This window comes from Mus pahari, chromosome 14 (assembly GCF_900095145.1).
Source record: "Mus pahari chromosome 14, PAHARI_EIJ_v1.1, whole genome shotgun sequence".
Classification (NCBI taxonomy): Eukaryota; Metazoa; Chordata; class Mammalia; order Rodentia; family Muridae; genus Mus; species Mus pahari.
The window spans coordinates 33732511-33741704 of NC_034603.1; positions in this window are offsets into that span (position 1 = coordinate 33732511).

Here is a 9194-nt window from a genome sequence, read left to right on the forward strand (position 1 = left end):
AAAAAAAAAGAAAGAAAGAAAGAAAGAAAGAAAAAAGAAAAAAAGAAAAAGAAAAGAAAGAAAGAAAAGAAAAAAAGAAAAAAGAAAAAAAAAGAAGTATACAACTCAAAAGCGTTAGGAAGTCCTTGAAACTGACCAGATTACTAGACCCCTGCCTCTCCAAGAATATGTAAGCCCAGAGGATTGCAATCTCAGACCATCAGAACAACCTGAAAGAGGCACTCTCGAACCTGTAGAGCAGCTTGCAGGATTTCAGTACCCTCTAGGATTTCAGTAGGTTTCTAGGTTTGGGGGCTGCTACCCATGCTGTCTTGTGACCATCTTTGAGTAATTTCTGTTTCAGTAACCACTCACCTACATTCCTGTAAGTAATCCCAATAAATTCATTTGTTCACTGATGGACTCTTGCTTTGGCCTGTTGTCTGTTTCCTATCAGTGGTGAACAGACATTTGTTATATCTCCTCAGGAACAGAGTCATGCAAGGCCTCCCAACAGCTATGCTTAAAGGTGTTCACTACCCACCAAGTCCCTTTTTTGTCATTGTTGTTTTGTGGTTTTGATTATGACAGAGTCCCTGTAGGTAACCTGTATCGATCTAGCTCCTGAAAGCTGTGCTCAGCATTAGAGTATGTGAGCACCTGCACACACACACACACAGAGGCACGCACACATGCATATGATAAAATTATTAAAGAAGAAGGAATTGTAAGTCATATTAAATGTGAAAAGTAATTTCATCCATATTATATAGAAATGGCAGCATGACTAATTTCATTCTCTTGGATTAAGGTAGACTGGCAAATGGTCGCTCACCAAATATAGCACACAAGTAGACAGAGTAACATAACTGATTAGCAAAAGCAGAAATAAATTCCAATACGTGCAACAATATAGTTTAAATAAAGATGGGTTCGCAATCACAAACAGGCATCTGCAAACAGGTAAACTTTGATCCGCAACTCAAACATTAAATCAGGATACGGTACAATGGACCTGTGATACAGGGTTGTCCTCTGAGCCAAGTTGCCATCATCTCAGAGTTTGGCCTATTGACTACTTACTTTCCTCCTAGAAGGAGACAGTGGAGAAGGACATTGGACCCCAAGTATCTAACTGCCTCTCCCAGCCAGTTGTGTATATAGACTTGTATTTCTGAATACTTAGTCCTCATTTGATGAAATTCTTTGAGAAGAATTAGGAGGTGTGTTCTCATTGCAGGAGGTGGTTACTGGGGATGGGCTTTGAGATTTCAAAACTCATTCGAAACTCACCCAATAAATTCATTCTTCTATAAGTTGTGTTGGTCATTGTGTTTTGTTATAGCAGTAGAAAAGTAATTAAGACGGGGTTCCCAGTGCACCTTGGTTTGTGATTGACACCTTAAGGAGAGGGGTAGATATTATTTACCTCTCTCCAAGGGAAGAAATTTTAGCAACAATATAAAAAATTAGCACATAGACACAAACAAACCATTAATCAATCAAACAAAGAAAAAATGCAAGAAACCAATGCTATAGAGGATAACACAAAAGTGACAGGGGAGAAAGGAAATGGTGCTTTTTGGCAAAGGGATGGTAAACAAATGAAGACCAAAGGGTGGGTAGGGAAAGTACGCTTCAGTTTATATCAAAGAGGAAATCTCACTAGTAAAATGTCCTACAGCACTGGGACAGTGCAGGGAGTTGCATGGTTAACATGTGCAAGGTTCTGAGTTAGAGTCCCACCATACACACACACACACACACACACACACACACACACACACACACACCAAAACAAAACAAAGGATGAGGAAAGTATTATGAAGGAATAAAGAAAGAAAAATGGAGGAAAACTTTTCTTTTATTAAAAACAAATTTTTGACATACAATATATTCTGGTTATCGTCTTCTTTCCCCTTACTCCTTCCAGTTTCTCCCCACCTCCCTTCCCATCCAGACCCACACCTTTTCTATCTCTCATTAGAAAACACATAAACATCTAAGGAATAATCAGAAAATAAAACATGGTAAATCAAAACCAAACAAATCAGAAGATGACAAAGAACCTATCAAGAAAAAGAACCAAAGAAAAAGCACAGGAAAAGCCAATAGATGCAGAGTCACAAATGTTCGCATACACAGGAGCTACATAAGGATTCAGAAGCAGAAACTATAATATATATGCAAAGAACCTGTAAGGTAAAAAATAATAATAAAAACGCCCTGACTTTATTATGAGACAAACCCTGCAAAGATGTCATCCAGTTCTTTTTGTGTTGGCATCTACTGCTGAGCATGGGATCTGCCCTTAGAGTACTTGCCCCAGTGAGACTCCCTTGGAGAAAACTAACTTTTCATTTGGAAGTTGCTATCAATTGGAGATAGCTTCTCAGTTAGGGATAAGGCATGTGTCCACTTCTTATTTCAGCTCTAGGACCTTATGTGGTACAGACCTGTGTAGGCCCTGTGCCTGTTGTCACAGGCTCGGTGAGTTCATGTGTATCCCAGCCCTGTTGTGACTAGAAGGTCTTGATTCCTTGGTGTCCCCATCCCCTCTGGGTCTTACCCTCTTTAGGCCTCTTCTTCTCCAGAGTCCCCTGTTCCCTGAGGGAGGGATTTGATGGACACCTCCTTACAGGGCTGAGCATTCCTGTGCTCACTCTGTATATTGTCTGGTTGTAGGTCTCTGTATTTGTTTCTGTCTGGAGGAGGAAGCTTCTCTGATGATGGCTGAGCCAGGCATGGACCTATGAGTATAGTGTCATTAGGAGTTGTTTCATTTTTACATTCCATTAGCAGAACAGTCGTATTTGGTTTTCTCCTAGATCTCTGGCCTATGTAGTCTCAGGTTCTTGGCCACGCAAAAAGCATTGGATATGGGTTCTATCTCATGGACTAGGCCTTAACTCAAAGCAGGTATTGGTTGATTTGTGTCATTGTTACACCAGTATATCTTGAGGCAGGTGCCTCTTGTAGATCAAAAGGTTTGTAGCTGATTTGGTGTTTACCTTTCTCCTTTGATAGCATGTGAATACCTTCCAGTATCCTGAATACTTAGTCCATAGGGATGCAGGCTCTAGGTTGACACCAGCTCAGCTTCTCTGTTTTCAGTGAGTTGTCTAGGTCTTGTCTTCAGCCATAGGACTTTACTGTCATGATTTCATTTTAAATGGTTGATAGATATTCCATTGTGTAAATGTACCACATTTTCTTTATCCATTGATTCATTGACAGACAATTTAAATTGTTTCCAACTTCTGGCTATTATATTCTGGCAACAGTGAACATGGCTGAGCAAAAGCTCTGTAGTAGGACGAAGCATTCTTTACGCTACGCTCAGGAGTGGTGTAGCTGGATCAAGTCTGATCTTTTGGGATGAACTGCCACACTGATTTCCATAGTGGTTGTACAAGTTTACATTCCTCCCAGCGGTGGAAGGGCATTGGGGAAAATCTTAGTCATAATAAAATGAATTTCAAATTGGAAAACACAATGAAATATAATGTTTCATAGACAAACTTTATTAACACAATATGTTGATGAGGGTGTGGGCAAGAGTCATTCTTAGACATATCTGATGGGGATGAGGTGAGGTGGCTCAGTGGTTAAGAACACTTGTTCTTCCAGGGGATCCACGTTTTGTTCCCAGTACAGTCTGTAACTCCAGTTCCAGGTGATCTGATGCTTTCTTTTTGCCTCTGCAGGTACTGTACTCATGCGTTGCACAGACACACATGCAGACGAACACTCATATGTATCCTGTATGGATAAATCTTTAAAACCTATTCATTTGTATTTATGTGTACGTGTCAGCTTCTCTGGATGTGTGTTGTGTGCATGCAGCACCAAGGAGGGCATTGCATTCCCTGGACCTGTGAGTTACAAGAGGGTGTAAGCTGCTCAGTGTGGGTATTGGGAACTGAACCTGTCTGTGTCCTCTATAAGAGCAACAAGTGCTCTTAATTGCTGACCTATCTCTCTAGCCTACAATTGAGTGAGCTTTAAAGCATTCATTCCTTCCTTGCTTGTGGGTATCTATTGTTCCCCAACATTGGACCTATATTCTGTGCCTCCGATTACACATGTGTTTCCGTGGGCATCCCAAAACTTTCTGCAGCTTCTGTTTTTAAGTGTTCCTAAAAACAGACCCCTTCTGCTGATTAACTTCTTGTTTCTTTCTGTTCTCCTGAAACACTACATCCTGAGAAATAGTAGTTTAAAGAGAAGCGCCCTGGAGTCTGGTTAATCCCAATCATTTGCCCTCAGTGTGTTCCTGAGGATTCAGACCTGTGTGCTAATTAGCTGTGACAGGTAACACAGTCTTGTCATCTCTCTAGGGGGAAGAAAAAAAAAATTATTTCTCTATTGGTCCAGGGGACCTTCGGGAACCACCACATGCTCCTGGAGGCTTCTGTTGAAAAGGGGTAACCAAGTTCAGTCTCAAAGCCCAAATCCAGACAGAATTTCAGCCTGGGCAGGCATCCAACCATCCCCAGCACAAGCAGCAGGGACAGATGGGACCGCCCACTGCTCACTGCTAAGAATTTTCAGAGTCCTAGTTATCAAGGTGAGGTTGATGTCACAGCAGAGCAAAATCTGGCTACTCAAAGTTGGCAGATAGGTACCTTAAAGCCAAGGAAACATCTTAAAGACACTGAGGTGCAGACCCCGGGTTAGGTAATGAGATAAATAATCACACACTGGGCTTGGGTGAAGCTAAGAGTACAGCACTGGCCCAGGCTGAGCTGGAGGCTCACAGTCAGCAAACTTAACAACAATGAAACAAAAGAGAATACAAATAGGAACCACCAACAGACCTGGCCGCAGTTTTGCCAGTCTGAGTGAAGGCTACCCTTTCCCTAAGTAGAGCTAAGGCTTAAAAAGTGTTCAGTGTCTACTGACATTTTAAGGGTGAAGCCTTGAGGGCACTTGGGTATCTCGATGTGGTTCAGTGCTCTTATCAGTAACATGAGAGCTGAGACTCATCATCCTCTCAGGATGATTTCAGGAATGAAATGAGGAAATGGATGTAAAATTCTAAGAACAAACTGTACCCAGTGTACCATAAAACCTGATGGTGATTCATAGAATGCCGGTATGGCATCTTTTAGGAAGAGAGATTCCTGCAGATGATAATAAAAACTATTAAGGTACACACCTTTAATTGGGAGGCAGAAGCAGGTGGATCTCTGTGAGTTCAAGGCCAGCCTGGTCTACTGAGAGAGTTCCAAACAGCCAAGTTTACACAGAGCAACCCTGTCTCAAAAACAAAAACAAAACCCAAAACCCAAAACCCAAACCCAAACACACCACACACACACACACACACACACACACACACACACACACACACACACACATACACACTGAGCATAAATATTATTTTACCAAACTTTTTTCTATGGCATTTTACCATGACACCCCCAAAGAGAGATTCATAATGAGCATAAATACTATAAAATTCTCTGAAGGGGTTAGTTATGCACATTGCAATATGTCCCGTGCTGCTAGACGAACCCCTCCAGGTTGAAACTGACCAGAAAAGTGACTGTCACTTAATTGAGGAACCAGCTGTCGGTTAACAGGCTTCCATGATATGCTCTTTCTTTACTTATGCTGGTTCCTTCCGTCTTTTTAGCATCCTTCTGCATCTGAGATTGCTATTTTGTTGTCCCAGCTTGTGGCAATTTTCAGAGGCTCTGGGGCGTTGGCTCGTTTTTGCTTGTTTGTTGGAACATGCTTGTGCTGCACAGTCTGGCTGGCCTGGAGTTCTCCAAGTCCTCCTGTGGCCTCAACAGTCAGAGTGCTGGGAGTTCTTAAAAATTCTTAAGTCCTGGTCTCCCCTCTAAGAAAGGGCTTAGGGTTTTAACCTCAGATACCTCTCCAAGCCAACCATTACAACACACTGTATAGGTAGGGCTTGCTTGGAAGGCTGAGGCAGGAGGATGGCTATGAGTTCTAGGCCAAAGTGAGTAAAATTCTATTTTATAAGACAATCAATCAATCAATCAATCAAACAAACAAAGAAGTGGTGGCATCACTAGTTAAGGGCCTTTGAATTATTGCGGGCATGGTTTTGGCTAATGATTATTTTTTTTTTAGATGTATGTACATGAGTGTCTTGCCTGCATATGTGTTTTGCACCATATGCATGTCTGATGCCCTTAGGGGTGAGAAGAGAGCAGTGGATCCTCTGGAACTCCTTTATGAGTCACCATGCGGTTGCTGGGAATTGAACTGGGTCCTCAGGAAGAGCACGGAGTTCTCTTAACCACTGAGCCAGCCTACTCTCCAGCCCCTAAGGGGTACAGCTTTGAAAGAAGAATAGATACCACCATACCTCTCCTTTGTTTCCATGCCATGAGCAGTGTCTTTATTACCCATATACTTCTGCCATGAAGGGCTAACTTGCCTCAGGATCTGAAGCTAAAAGGCCAAACCATGATGGGCCAAAATCAACCCAAACTGCAAACCAACTATTTCTTGGGTATTTATTACATTAGCTGAAAACTCACTAACATTGCAAATAATCACACCTATTTGTCTTTTGAGGATTGAGATGAGGTTTGTTTTTTTTAATGTGTTTGTATGTGTACCTATGTGAGCATGTCTGTTTTTGCATACCTTTAAGGGTGGCTTCAGAGTACAGAGCATCAGATCCCCTTGTGCACCACTCAGGATTGGTGTGAGGATCCGAACTCTGGTATTCTGCAAGAGCAGTATGTGTTCTTGACCACTGAGCCATCTCTCCAGCTCCCATGGATGGAGCTTTAAAATCATGAATTGTGATTTCGTTCCCCAGATCAGTGACCACAGAACTGCATCAAAACAGTTGTTTAAAAGATCCAGTTGCAGGCGCTGCCTCTGAGAAACTCTAATTTGGGGAGAGGCATAAATAATATGGCTTTTATATGCTCCCACTCTGTGCTGCGTGGCCAGAATGTAGTTAGAACAAGGTTCTGTACATCTTGTTCAAGCACTTCAATCAGTTAACTATTTTAAAGCTAAACTAGTAATTATCCTGTCCTATGTGCTTAAATATACTATGAAATATGCAAGAAAACAAAAGGACAAGGTAAGAATGAAATAAATAAAGTTCTTGTTAAAATATAACGGACACTGGATTTGAGCAAATGCTGTTTTGCTCTTCTGGGATATGGAGGATGTTAAGGCCTCCTTCTAAGTTTGGTTTATTATTGATGGTTTTAACCATTGTCAAAGTAAAACACCAAAACACACTTCACAAAAACTGCAAATGGATAAGTTACATTATTGGCTACATATTTGTATTTTAATATCATTTGTTACTATTAATTTCCATAGTCCCTCATATAAGTCAATAGCTCTTGCAAGCTAATTATGTAGTTTTCATTTTTCATAATTTTAACCAATAGTCTCACAATGAAAGCATTAAGATGTTTCATATGGAACCTTTTATATGTTGATTCTTGCCTACTAGGACCCAAATAGAGGCTGCCAAAGATTTTCCATTAGGTTTAATAACATTTCATCAAGTACTTCATAGTTTGTATAAGTGCAAATTACAAAAAAGTTTTTTTTTCATGCTCCAGCACTACACACAAACACCATAATATGCACACATATAATCTTCACATATACTTTACATAATCTGTATGTATAATCTGTATGTATAATTTACATATATACGTATGCATCACGTACATATTTTGCTGGCCTCTTGGTCATATCGGATTGAGTTAGCATTGCTCTTGATTCTACTATATTACACATACAGTATTTGATTATGAATCATGATTAAGAATTTGATTACGAATGTACTCTGAGATCTGGGGATAGAGCTCCGTTGGTATAGAGTGCTTGATTAGCATGTACTAAATGCTAGGCGCCAAGGCAAGATGAGCGACAAAGCTTGAGTTTAATCCTGGAACCTACATGGTAGGAAGAGAGAATTGGCTTCTAAAGTTGCCTTCTGACCTTCATACACACAGGCCTTGGCACAGGTACACATAATACATATGTACACACACACACACACACACACACACGTATGCTACCTTCCACCCTCAGTACTCTTTTGAGGGAACTATTTGCTGCTGTGGTCCAGAGCTCAGAGCTCATACCTCTTTATTTTTTTTTCTTATTGTCTCCAGGCTTAGATGTTTGTTATTCCCTCTGCCTGGAAAACTTGCCCTGTACACAAGGCTTGCTCCTTAATTTCCAATCTCAATTCAAGGTTGTTTTATCTGTTCGTCCTCCCTCATTCTACATAAACTGTAATACAACTCCAATACCACCTGTTTTACCTACCTAATTTTTTTTTTCATGACCCAACATGCTTAGTACCTGTGCATTTATTTACCTATTGCTCAGCTTTCTTCACAAAATAGTATTTTAAGTGCCAGAGTGTTGCATGTGTAGTTCACTACTATATCCTTATCGAATGGAATAGTATCCGGCTCCGACAAGGCAGCTGGTAAATATTTATGAAGTAAATGAAAATAGATGGCACTTTTCTATTATTTCCTCAGCTAAGTTAGATGTCTTCCTATTTTTAAAACGTGTTTTGCTTGTTCCATCTGTTCAAAGAGTGTCACGCGTCTCCTCAATTGCCAGCTTAATTTTTAAAAAGTAGCTAAAGGGACATTCCTTAGAACTGTCAGCTTGAGTTTTGTGGGTTCCAAGATTGCCTCTATTCGCTCCCTGAATTTCAGAACGAAATGTGTGTGTAACCATGTCTCCATATTTCCCGTGGAAAAAGCCTCAGCTTCAGTCAGATTCTCAGAGGTTCATTGCACAACTCCAGGGTTTGGGTTACTCTGCTCTCTTTTGAATGTTGTTCAACTAAAGCCCAACGCGTTTAACAGGAACCTTATCAGGGTCCCGACCAAACCACCTGATCTTGGAAGTGAAGTTCCTCAGAATTGAAAATAACCAGCGAGGCGAGTCTCTAGCTAAATGTCGGCTCAGTCAGCCAAGCTCTCCTGTGATACACTTCTGCCTCTGCCAGACTAGTAACCTGTCAACTATGTTTGTCTCTTGATGTCTGAGTCACCGATTGCTTTAACCAGGATTGTGAAAGGCTTTCTAACGAACTGCGAGACTTTCGGCGCCAAGGACTTACTTTGATTACATGTTGAGTCCCTTTCCTACTGATCAGTTTTTCAGGCGTGTGCACATGCCATGCTCCCCTAGCCCCCGCCCGGTTTCTTCGGAGATGTCAACCTCTCTAA